At 44.2% G+C, this 13,238-nt stretch overlaps 2 non-coding genes across 2 annotated transcripts; both read right to left on the reverse strand.

The window, feature by feature from the left end:
* Positions 1-3,147: 3,147 nt before the first annotated feature.
* On the reverse strand, positions 3,148-3,220 carry trnar-acg (transfer RNA arginine (anticodon ACG)). Its single transcript has one exon. It is a non-coding gene; the product is annotated as a tRNA-Arg (tRNA).
* Positions 3,221-4,160: 940 nt separating this feature from the next.
* trnar-acg (transfer RNA arginine (anticodon ACG)) lies at positions 4,161-4,233 on the reverse strand. The gene has a single exon. It is a non-coding gene; the product is annotated as a tRNA-Arg (tRNA).
* Positions 4,234-13,238: the final 9,005 nt, after the last annotated feature.

The raw sequence follows: 13,238 nt of genomic DNA on the forward strand, positions 1-13,238 counted from the left end.
CCACAGTGCATATTGTCATATGAACCTGAAATTTGGCAGTAATGTTCTGTGTAGGTCACGTTTTCAGTTGAAAGTGCTAACAGACCAAAACATTCAATATAGCAGCCATTTTTCAAGATGGCTGCCAGACGCACATCCCCGTTGTGTGGTTGTGCTCATGTGTGCCCCTAAAATGGACTGCTATTGCCGGGATGGCAATGAGCTCTCATTGCTTACAAAATATCCCAAATGGCTTGCGAACCACACAGCCTCTGGCAGTCAAGTGTCCACCCTAGCCTTCCAGAGCCGGCAGGGGTGATTTTGCAGATAGAGGTGGTGCGAAAAGAGGGTATCTGGCACCTCAAAACCAGTTGCTCTTGGCAGAAGAAACTGAGTAATGGCACTAACTGGAAGGGGATGAGGACGAGTAATGGCACTTACTGGAACAGGACTATGAGGACGCCGAGTAATGGCACATCTTCTGGCAGTTCATAGGGCGTAAGAAGAGAGTGTATGTCGCTCACTACCAGGGCACACTGGTGACAGACACTGCTGTGAAACTCAGCATGGGGTTCAATGTCAGTTAAACATTGAGTTAGTATCCCAAATGCAAGTGCTCGAAGGCTGGAATAGGGTGCACTCCACTGTGCAGTTGCCCTTGTGAGATTTTTAAGCAAGGAACAGTGACTGAACTTTGGGCCTAGCCATGCTGGCGATGGCAAAGTAATCCAAATTCAAATGGTCTACCAAACTTCACTTTGGACAGTGGTACATATCCATTCATAAATCAGAGCTGGCAAACCATTTTTATGGTAGGGGGCATTGTCTACCTAAAACTGTGTAATTGGGTGCTGGGGGAGGGGGGGTAGCAGTTCAGGGATAAAAGATAGATCTCAGCAATGGATATTTTTGCCGATGTCATAGATTTGACCAAGTTATTTTTCACTGTTGAGCATTAGCACTATTTTCATTCACTTGTTTTTCTCTGAAAGGCCTATGAGCATGCTGGAAAATCATGTGACCAATTCATTTGGGACTATTTGATGGAAGGATCAATCAGCAAGAAACAACTCTTGGAGCTTAGGAAAGATATGGGAATTTTCCCAAAAAAGCATTGGAATGTAAGGGTTTCACAAGATTATCCACTGTGAAAAATAGGCTTTTCATCATGCCAGATTGGCTAATTGTGCAATCATTCTGTTTTTCTGCATGTAATTCAGTATTATAATGGCAATAAATCAAAAATGTTTCATTGAATTCATCTTTTGTACTTTGACACCAGAGCAAGACCACTAACGGGGGATTTTTTGGCGACCATCTTGAAAAAATGGCCGCCATATTGAATTTTTTTGGGGGGCTAGCACTTTTAGCTGATAACATGACCTACACAGAACATTATTGCCAAATTTCATGTTCATATCATAATTTGCACTGTGTTTTTTTTTAGCAAAACCACAAAACAGGGACACGTCTGGCGGCCATCTTGAAAAAATGGCCGCCATATTGAATTTTTTTCGTGGCTAGCACTTTTTTTTCTGAAAAAGTGACCTATCAGCAACAATCGTGCCAAGTTTCATGCTTATATCACAAAGTGCACGATTTGGAGCAAAATCTGCCGTAACCTGCTCCACTAACAAGCCTGAAACTCATGTTGTGACACCACATTTTGTTTAGGCCACGCCCAGGCGTGTTATGTTTGTAAAGAGATGAAAAGAGTTCGGAGTTCTCCCCACTGCGACTAGAGAAAGTGTAAGATCGTGATTATTAATAAAGATGCCATAACGGCTAAAGAGCATCAGAATCATATTACAAGATATCAAAAATCCCTTCGCAATTTAATATCAGCGACATCTTGGCATCACGTATAACGAATTTCACATGAATCTCATGAACCGTCTAGGAGGAGCATGTTAAAATTCATCATGTGTCAAAACACACATATTCAAAACCCTATTCTTTCCTTGGCCAGTTGGTGGCGCTATACCAGACAGGCATATTGGGCGTCTAGATGTCCTAATAATCACATTCTCTAATAACCTGGAAGGTTTCAGCCAAATCATTAAATGTATTGTGACTTCATGACACATTTCCTGTTTATGTGGCGAGTATTAAAATTCATCATATTGCCATTTCAACATATTGCAACATATCAAAAATCCCTTCGCAATTCAACATCAGCAATATCTTGGCATCATGTTTGCCAAGTTTGACATGAATCTGATGAACTGTCTAGGAGGAGCACGTTAAAAATGACCATGTGTCCAAACACATATAAGCCCAATTACCTTACGCCCTGTTGGGCGTGACATCATCACTCCAAAGTTCTAACCATTCATTTCAATGGGAAATGGAAAAAGGGGCGCTATGAAGTCCCTGGGCCACGCCCGGGGCCAAACGTCTGTGGCTGAGTAGCGGTTACAATGACTGATGTGTGTATCAAATTTCATGAGTTTTCGTGCATGGGAAACGCCTCAAAAAAAGCCAAGTGCGACAGAAAAATAATAATAATAATCCTTCGAAAAACAATAGGGTCTTCGCACCGAATGGTGCTCGGGCCCTAATAACTCACTTCTATAACTGTGTCCTATAGAGTCGTAATGTACAACTGTGTTTACAGGAAATTCATTATAGTTTAACAGGAAGTCTGTTTTGTTGATTATCAACTGTTCATTGATGGAGACTTGAGTGCAAAACTGTTATCATGGTGATTGTCATCCTAAACCGTCAGATCAAAATTGTAAGTGTCCAGAGCCGTCTTCGAAGTGCGACTTTTGACCGTCCATACGGGGGCCGTCCTCCACAGGAGCGATGTGATGAGACTCCAGCCAGAAGTAGGGCATCAGGATGGATCAGGCAGGTCATGTGTAAGAATATCATGAGTCCAAATGAATAAAATAGTATACATTAATATACCTGAAAAGAGTTCTAATGTGCTTATTAACAAAAATAGTTAACATTAAGATCTAATTCATGACCAGAATTATAGAAAATATCAGTTTAACTTTGTTACATTGACGATGAAGCTGATTTTAAAGATAATTTTTTCTTTTAATCTCCAGAATTCAGTGGGCAGTGTGTCCCAGTCAAATTCTGAATTGGAACGGATATTTTTTCCCCCCAGTTAAAAAATAGAGTTTTTTAGTGTATAAATAAACAAAAACATTTCCTCGAGCCAGCCAGGAGTCGAACCTAGAATCTTCTGATCCGTAGTCAGACGCGTTATCCATTGCGCCACTGGCCCGGATGATATAACAACGCGGCGGAGCTGCCTAAAAGCAGTATATGGTAGCGCAACCTCATTTCCTTAAAAGCTGAAAACTGAACACAATGAAATTTTTTATCGCTTGTGTTTTATGAAGTCAGTTTCCGCATCAGCGTGAGGATGAAATTTGCTCCTTATTCGAATTTTCCTTTCCACTTTAAATGCTGCACAGCCGGCTGTAATGACGCTGCTGTGCCTATAGGAGGAGACATTTCCCGAGGTTCACATTCACAACTTCATTTGGCTTTTGATGAGCAATAACCCAATTCAGGTTATTATTATTATTATTATTATTATTTAAATGTTTAAATATGAGCTTATTGAGTGGTATATCAGATATATTCACCAAATTTAGAGAAAACTTTTTTTTTCAAAGTCAAACTTTATTGACATTCAGTGCACGGCTGAAAGAACTTACGTTTCCCCACACTCCAGTGTGCTGGTATATACAATAGACAAGTTACAGTAAATGCACACAAGACAACAATAAGTAAACATCTCATCTCAAGCTACTTTATCCTGTTCTACAGGGTCGCAGGATCCTATCCCAGCTGACTACGGGTGAAAGGCGGGGTTCACCCTGGACAAGTCGCCAGGTCATCACAGGGCTGACACATAGACACAGACAACCATTCACACTCACATTCACACCTACGCTCAATTTAGAGTCACCAGTTAACCTAACCTGCATGTCTTTGGACTGTGGGGGAAACCGGAGCACCCGGAGGAAACCCACGCGGACACGGGGAGAACATGCAAACTCCACACAGAAAGGCCCTCGCCGGCCACGGGGCTCGAACCCGGACCTTCTTGCTGTGAGGCGACAGCGCTAACCACACCGTGCTACCCATAAATAAACATACTACTTGCATATTGCGCTATAAAGTAAATATATAAATAAATGGAAAAAAAATTTTCTCGAGCCAGCCAGGAGTCGAACCTAGAATCTTCTGATCCGTAGTCAGACGCGTTATCCATTGCGCCACTGGCCCGGATGAACAGGTCACCCAGACTGGAGCTTATAAAGAACAACATTTCCTCACAGACGCGATTCAGACATGTCCGTGGTGTGGAATACAACTTCCTGGGAAACACATGGCCTTTAGGACTCAAGACATTTTGATGAAAAGTGAACCGAGGTCTAATTAAGTTTCAACAGAATCTCCACTCAACGTTACCTGACGCATGCTCAAAAGGTCGCTAGAGGGCGCTGGGTGACGTCATAGTTAGATTATAACAGTGAACAGTCATTGGTCTTTTTTGAAAAATGGTGACCAGTGATTGGTTGTTGGGAGCAGTGGTGATCAGTCATTGCACTTTGAAAGCAATGGTAATCAGCGATTGGTCTTTGTGAACAGTGGTGGTCAGCAGAGGTGGGACAAAGTCACTAATGTGCAAGTCACAAGTAAGTCTCAAGTCCTACCACTCAAGTCCGAGTCAAGTCACGGCACTTTTGACCAAGTCAAGTCCAAGTCCTACCCAAGCCGAGTCGAGTCGAGTCCAAGTCTCATTTTTTTTCCAAGTCCCTAACAAGTCACCATTTATTCTACAGGCAATCAACACATTTTTTATCACAAATGTATTACCTCTCCACACTGCAGTGTATGTCCTCCTTTTCCAGTCACCTTGGATAAAAATGTCTGCTAAATGTAATGTAATGATTGATAGAGTCAGCACAAGTAACTACAGTACACCCATTCTTTTCCATTTTAAAATGTTTTAGAGCTTGTGCCCCAAGACAATCAAAGAATCTCAGAGGAGACAATGATTAGTTAGTTAACATTAGTAAAGCATCCTAAATTTTCAGTGAGTTTAGTTTGAGTGAGTCAGTGTACATCTGAGGCTAAGGGTGTGAGAATGAGTGAAAGTATGACCATTTCCTTAAATTTTTTATTGGAAAATTAGTGAGAAATTAAAACAAAATTCTAAACAAAACTAGTACTGGTACTGTGTAACAAAAATCATTTTCTTTTCATTTCATTCATGTCATTTTTCACATAAAAATGCTTTTCATGTGCATTTTAAGACATGAAACTCAAAGTCCAAGCTAACAGATGATCTGTGTACTTTTAGAATCAAAGAATGGTTTTCCTTCTGAAGTTAGGCACTGTCCCAACATACAACATGACATGCCTTTAACACAATACAACGTGACTCGAGTACGTTTGTGTGTGTGAGAGAGACCAACTAACTGACAAAAAATTCCGGAAATATCTGTTCTCCACTACTGAGAGAGGGATGTTGCATCCAATGACCAAATCTGTTAGTATTGAATTTGTGATGGATTTTTGTTGTGGGTGGGTAGCATTGTACTGTGTATCTTTTGCAGTAGGGCGGCACGGTGGTGTAGTGGTTAGCGCTGTCGCCTCACAGCAAGAAGGTCCGGGTTCGAGCCCCGTGGCCTGCGAGGGCCTTTCTGTGCGGAGTTTGCATGTTCTCCCCGTGTCCGCATGGGTTTCCTCCGGGTGCTCCGGTTTCCCCCACAGTCCAAAGACATGCAGGTTAGGTTAACTGGTGACTCTAAATTGAGCGTAGGTGTGAATGTGAGTGTGAGTGGTTGTCTGTGTCTATGTGTCAGCGCTGTGATGACCTGGCGACTTGTCCAGGGTGTACCCCGCCTTTCGCCCGTAGTCAGCTGGGATAGGCTCCAGCTTGCCTGCGACCCTGTAGAAGGATAAAGCGGCTACAGATAATGAGATGAGATGAGATCTTTTGCAGTAAGGAATCCAGAAATGGACGGCTGCTCTGTCTCACTTGGGATGATCTTGTTCTTCAGATATTCTGCAAATCTAAACAAGAAAAAAAAAATGTAAAATTAGTAGGCCTACTTGTTTTCTGTTTTTAATCATGTAGACATTGACATGTTTTTATCATTTTCAATATCAAAGTCTGAGTTCATTTAATCTGAACATATTTGTTTATACACAGTATAATGTTTAATACAAGCCAGCCAGGATGTTCCCTTAAGCAGTTTAGCTAGACCACAATGCATTCACTAAACACTCGCTAAAATACCGGTAGCCTCAGTAAACACAGAACGTTGTGACGATGTAGCCAGAATCAGAGTCCTCTAGGGCTCTGGCCAGAATGTGAGAATGAAGCCCTGGCAACATTCTAGAGAGCCGTATAATAAAGTAGAATAAACAGTTGTTGTGAATTTTAGAATGTTCAGCGGAATCCTCCAGATCCAAGTTGCGTGCTTTTGGCGAATTTGGTTTCTCGCCAGAGACTAATAAATGCACTGGTAAAGCCACGCTATGTAGAGGCATTGTGTGCCCTGTCGTTTGGGTAAGACTGTGGGATAATGCTTCGCGTCGGAGTAGACTACACTCCAATCTGTCGGGATGTACTGCGCTATAAAACGTCAGCTGAGCTTACATTTTACATAGCCCAAATGGCCCATTATTCACATTGCCTACATGACACCAGAGAGAGGAAGAGAATAGAATTGAATGTCTCTGATGACACGTAATCCCAGCACTAATAACACACATCGCACAGCGTCCACGACTTGGTGCAGTACGTAGCAAACAGTTAAACGCCTGGTTTAACTTGCATTGCTAGTCATCTCGTCTCAGTGGTTTAAATGCCTTTCATGACAAGCACTGACTTTCCCATTGCAAAGAGCGAACTTCTGTTTTACATACTTAGTTTGCAGCCTGGGTAACTGTTTATTTGATTCACGTTTTATCCTTTGCTGTCCGGTTCTTATCATAAGTCTGTGTCGTTCTGACCAGAGCCTTTATAACAATCTTGTAAACGTTCTCTGCTCTGACCAAATCACCACCTTCTGGCTATGCCTTCCCAGTGTGTGTTAACTGGTAGCCTAGCCCACATAATCTAACACTAGACTGAACACAAAAGCAATCCAATAAAAAAATCTACTTCACTATTTTATATTCAGCAAAGCAAAACAAATCCTTGACAGCGTTAATATATTAACACATTCCACTTCTAGCCACCAACTAGCCTGTACAGATTCTTGCTAGCTGTAGCCTAGCTTTGTTACTTACTTTTCCTTATGCAGCCTCAGGTGACGAACGAAGTTTGATGTGGTTGACTGGCTGTCCGAAATTGTGGCTCCACATGTTCTGCACGTAGCAATGCGTTTGCCATCTGTATTGGAGTATTCTTTAAATCCAAAGGAAATTACGCGGGGAATCATGTTTTTATCCGTCCGTTCATCATTCAGCGTCCTCGTTGCCCATCACCGTTTGGTTTTTCATTTGAACCAGTTGAAGTGCTTGAGTGACACCTAGTGCTAGTGGATTGAGCTGCCGTAGCCTAGAACAAGGAGCTACACCGCATTCAAATAATAACGAGTGTACTTGGATTCAAAATCGAGGGGGGGGAAAAAAGAATATTTATACCTGATATGCCAAGTCATTGCAAGCTAAAACTGTCAAGTCCAAGTCAAGTCTCGAGTCAACAGCGTGCAAGTCCGAGTCGAGTTGCAAGTCATTCCTCATCTAGGGATTTCAAGTCTCAAGTCATCAAAATGGTGACTCGAGTCCAAGTCACATGACTCGAGTCCACATGTCTGGTGGTCAGTGATTGGTCTTTGTGAACAGTGGTGGTCAGCGATTGGCCTTTGTGAACAGTGGTGGTCAGCGATTGGTCTTTGTGAACAGTGGTGGTCAGCGATTGGTCTTTGGGAACAGTGGTGGTCAGCGATTGGGCTTTGTGAACAGTGGTGGTCAGCGATTGGTCTTTGTGAACAGTGGTGGCCAGCGATTGGTCTTTGTGAACAGTGGTGGTCAGCGATTGGTCTTTGTGAACAGTGGTGGTCAGCGATTGGTCTTTGGGAACAGTGGTGGTCAGCGATTGGCCTTTGTGAACAGTGGTGGTCAGCGATTGGTCTTTGTGAACAGTGGTGGTCAGCGATTGGCCTTTGGAAACAGTGGTGATCAGCGATTGGCCTTTGTGAACAGTGGTGGTCAGCGATTGGCCTTTGTGAACAGTGGTGGCCAGCGATTGGTCTTTGTGAACAGTGGTGGTCAGCGATTGGTCTTTGTGAACAGTGGTGGTCAGCGATTGGCCTTTGGAAACAGTGGTGATCAGCGATTGGCCTTTGTGAACAGTGGTGGTCAGCGATTGGCCTTTGGGAACAGTGGTGGTCAGCGATTGGCCTTTGGGAACAGTGGTGGTCAGCGATTGGTCTTTGGGAACAGTGGTGGTCAGCGATTGGTCTTTGGGAACAGTGGTGGTCAGCGATTGGTCTTTGTGAACAGTGGTGGTCAGCGATTGGTCTTTGGGAACAGTGGTGGTCAGCGATTGGTCTTTGTGAACAGTGGTGGTCAGCGATTGGTCTTTGTGAACAGTGGTGGTCAGCGATTGGCCTTTGGGAACAGTGGTGGTCAGCGATTGGTCTTTGGGAACAGTGGTGGTCAGCGATTGGTCTTTGGGAACAGTGGTGGTCAGCGATTGGCCTTTGGGAACAGTGGTGGTCAGCGATTGGTCTTTGTGAACAGTGGTGGTCAGCGATTGGTCTTTGGGAACAGTGGTGGTCAGCGATTGGTCTTTGGGAACAGTGGTGGTCAGCGATTGGTCTTTGGGAACAGTGGTTAGATTAGATTAGATTAGATTAGATTAGATTAGATTAGATTAGATAACTTTATTGATCCCTTTGGGAGGGTTCCCTCAGGGAAATTAAGATTCCAGCAGCATCATTACAGATAAACAGAGAAATGAAATAGAAATAGAGAAAAACTTCTAGATAAATTAAAATAAATTAAGTATTTACATATACAAATATAAAAGAATAAGATATGGGGAAGAGAGGGAGGGGGGAAAGGGGGGGAGAAGTGGGGTTAGGGTAAGTGTGTGTGTGTGTGTGGGAAGCAGGAAAGACATTGCACTTTATATTGCACATTACATTGTACATTGTCCGGTATTGCTTATTGTTAGGCTAGGCTACTGCTCCTTCCCGTCCTCTGTCCTCCTGTTACCCCTCCTCCCCCCCCAGAGAGGAGTTGTACAGTCTGATGGCGTGAGGGACAAAGGAGTTTTTGAGTCTGTTCGTCCTGCACTTGGGAAGGAGCATTCTGTCACTGAACAGGCTCCTCTGGTTGCTGATGACGGTGTGCAGAGGGTGACTGGCATTGTCCATGATGTTCAATAGTTTGTCCATAGTCCTCTTCTCTGCCACCGTCACCAGAGAGTCCAGCTTCATGCCGACCACAGAGCCGGCCCGCCTGATCAGTTTGTCCAGCCTGAATGTGTCCTTCTTGGATGTGCTGCCCCCCCAGCACACCAAGCTGTAAAACAGGACACTGGCAACCACAGACTGATAGAACATCCACAGGAGTTTCCTGCAGATGTTAAAGGACCGCAGCCTCCTAAGGAAGTATAGCCTGCTCTGTCCCTTCCTGTATAAGTGATTGGTATTGCAAGTCCAGTCCAGCTTACTGTCCAGCCACAGCCCAAGGTACTTGTAGGAATCCACAGCCTCCACCTCGACTCCCTCGATCAGAATTGGTCGTGACCTTGGTCTGGACCTCCCAAAGTCAATGACCAGCTCCTTGGTCTTCGAGGTGTTGAGCTGCAGATGGTTCCTGTTGCACCACACAGCAAAGTCCCTCACCAGGCTCCTATACTCCTCCTCTCTGTCATCACTGATACACCCAACGATGGCTGTATCATCGGCAAACTTCTGAATGTGACACAGCTCTGAGTTGTAGCAGAAGTCTGCGATGTACAGGGTGAAGAGAAGAGGGGCCAGCACCGTGCTCTGGGGTGCTCCAGTGCTGCTAATCACAGTGTCAGACGTGATGTCCTTCAGCCTGATGTACTGCGGCCTGTCAGTGAGGTAGCTGGAGATCCAGGTGACCAGGCAGGGGTCCACTCACATCCTGTTCAGTTTGTTCTGAAGCAATAGGGGCTGGATGGTGTTGAAGGCACTTGAGAAGTCCAAGAAGAGGATCCTCACTGTGCCATTTCCCTTATCCAGATGCGAGTGGGCTCGGTGGAGCAGGTAGAGGATGGTGTCTTCCACACCAACACCTGCCCGGTATGCAAACTGCAGACACTCCTGGGCATGTTGTACCTGGGGTCTGAGGAGGCTGAGGAAGAGCCGCTCCAACGTCTTCATCAGACGTGAAGTGAGCGCCACCGGTGGGAAGTCGTTCAGCTCGCTGGGCCAATTCTTTTTGGGAACTGGAACGATACATGATGTCTTCCAGAGGGTTGGCACTCTCCCCAGCTGCAGGCTGAAGTTGAAGATGTGTTGGAGTGGTTCACCCAGTTCAGCAGCGCAGGTCTTCAGTAGTCATGGACACACCTTGTCCGGGCCTGCTGCTTTCCTGGGGTGAAGCTTCCTCAGTTGACCTCTGACCTGGTCTGCAGTAACGCATAGAGGAGTCTGTGTTGAGGTGGGGGAGGAGGGGGCTGCTGTGATGACTGGGGGGAGGTGTGTTGAGGGAAGAAGGAGAGATGGCTGCAGTGAGGGAGCAGGTGGGGGGAACGTGGGCTGCGATTGGTCTTTGGGAACAATGGTGGTCAGCGATTGGTCTTTGGAAACAGTGGTGATCAGCGATTAGTCTTTGTGAACAGTGGTGGTCAGCGATTGGTCTTTGTGAACAGTGGTGGTCAGCGATTGGTCTTTGTGAACAGTGGTGGTCAGCGATTGGTCTTTGTGAACAGTGGTGATCAGTGATTGGTCATTGCCTCTACACACTCGTGATGGGGAGAACCTGCTTTCTCCACCTGTATAACCAGCAGCTGTGATGTGAGCTGGAAAATTCTTTGAACTGTCAGTAATGTCTTCTCCAAAAGCCACCAGATTTGATGCAAGGCTCCTTTTTGAAATAAAGTCACTAAAGGTTTCTAAAAAGTCACCAAATCTAGTGACAAAGTCTCCAAGTTGGCAACATTGTTCACCACTGTGACCCAGAGACCACCTGTGTTGAGGGAATTTTTGTGAGTGACATAAAGTCATGTTTTGATCTGCTACCAAGAATCACAGGTCATACAGCTACCAAGAACTAGCCAGTCAGATCATGTCTCTTGCAAATGAGTATAATTTACTACTATGACTACTGTGACTGCTCCTGTTACTCCTCCTCTTCAGCTACAACTAATCATAATCGTATGTCCGTCAGTCAATCAACCAGCCAAACAATCAATTAGTTAATTGACCAAAATTAAGGTATATATATATATATATATATATATATATATATATATATATATATATATATATATATATATAATTTTATAAATAAATTTTTAATAATATGTTAAGAGAAATTTCTCTTGGCAAGCACAATTTGGCCTACACATCACTCTTCCAGACTTTTTCAGATACGCACTAAAATACAAAAAGTATAAGAAAAGAAAATAGCAAATATACAGTATAGCATAAATGATATCAAGATGTATCAGGAATGGTGTAAATAGAGGATATTACATGCTGGCACATAGATATGAAATTTATCTTTATGTGGTGAATTTCATGAGTGAGCAAAGTGAATGAGTGAAAATGTTTTTCAACATGAGAAGATAAACTCCATGTGCCATCTTGTAATGTTCTTTATATTATATGGACACATTCATAAAAAAATACACAAATTAATCAAAAGAATTGTAATTTTGAACCGGTTCGCCATTTTGACAACACTGTGGGAAAACACTGGGAGTGACATCATCAGAGTGAAATATCAGGAAATATTACACATACAGGACACTCTTTTGGGGCGGCACGGTGGTGTAGTGGTTAGCGCTGTTGCCTCACAGCAAGATGGTTCTGCGTTCGAGCTCTGTGGCTGGCGAGGGCCTTTCTGAGCAAAGTTTGCATGTTGTCCATGTGGGTTTCCTCCGGGTGCTCTGGTTTCCCCCAAAGGCATGCAGGTTAGGTTAACTGGTGACTCTAAATTGACCGTAGCTGTGAATGGTTGTCTATGTGTCAGCCCTGTGATGACCTGGCGACTTGTCCAGGGTGTACCCAGCCTTTTGCCTGTAGTCAGCTGGGATAGGATCCAGCTTGCCTGTGACCCTGTACAACAGCATAAGTGGCTACAGATGATGGATGGATGTATCATGGTCTATCAGATATAGTCCATTCAGCGACTCGTCTTCGACTCTTTCAGTACCATGCCAGCTGAATGGACTATATCTGATAGACCACGAAAAAAAGCCAGATGATGTTATTTAAATATATCACCCAGATGTCTGAAAAATGCAAGTTTTTCAAGACGAGAATATAAACTTCATATCTTTAAGCCAACGTGTGATTTTCTTTTTATTATATCAACACATTCACAAACAAAAAGTCCCCAAATTTATCAAAACAATTAATTGATTTCCTCATGAGTGACACATATAGAGATTTATGTCCCGGTTTTGGTTCTCCATGTCCCGGATGGAGCTCGGATGAAAAATTCGAGTGGCCAAGTCAAGTCAAGTTTGTTTTTATAATGCTTTTAACAATAGACATTGTCGCAGGCGGCACGGTGGTGTAGTGGTTAGCGCTGTCGCCTCACAGCAAGAAGGTCCTGGGTTCGAGCCCTGGGGCCGGCGAGGGCCTTTCTGTGTGGAGTTTGCATGTTCTCCCCGTGTCCGCGTGGGTTTCCTCCGGGTGCTCCGGTTTCCCCCACAGTCCAAAGACATGCAGGTTAGGTTAACTGGTGACTCTAAATTGACCGTAGGTGTGAGTGTGAATGGTTGTCTGTGTCTATGTGTCAGCCCTGTGATGACCTGGCGACTTGTCCAGGGTGTACCCCGCCTTTCGCCCGTAGTCAGCTGGGATAGGCTCCAGCTTGCCTGCGACCCTGTAGAAGGATAAAGTGGCTAGAGATAATGAGATGAGATGAGACATTGTCGCAAAGCAGCTTTACAGAATTGGAATGACTTTAAACATGAGGTAATTTTATCCCTAATCTATCCCCAATGAGCAAGCCTGTGGCGACGGTGCCAAGGAAAAACTCCCTCAGACGCAGTGGCGGCTGGTAGTCTTTCAAACAGGGGAGGCTGGTCGGTTACGATATTTCCAGATTTTGAA

Source organism: Neoarius graeffei, chromosome 3 (genome assembly GCF_027579695.1).
Source record: "Neoarius graeffei isolate fNeoGra1 chromosome 3, fNeoGra1.pri, whole genome shotgun sequence".
NCBI lineage: Eukaryota > Metazoa > Chordata > Actinopteri > Siluriformes > Ariidae > Neoarius > Neoarius graeffei.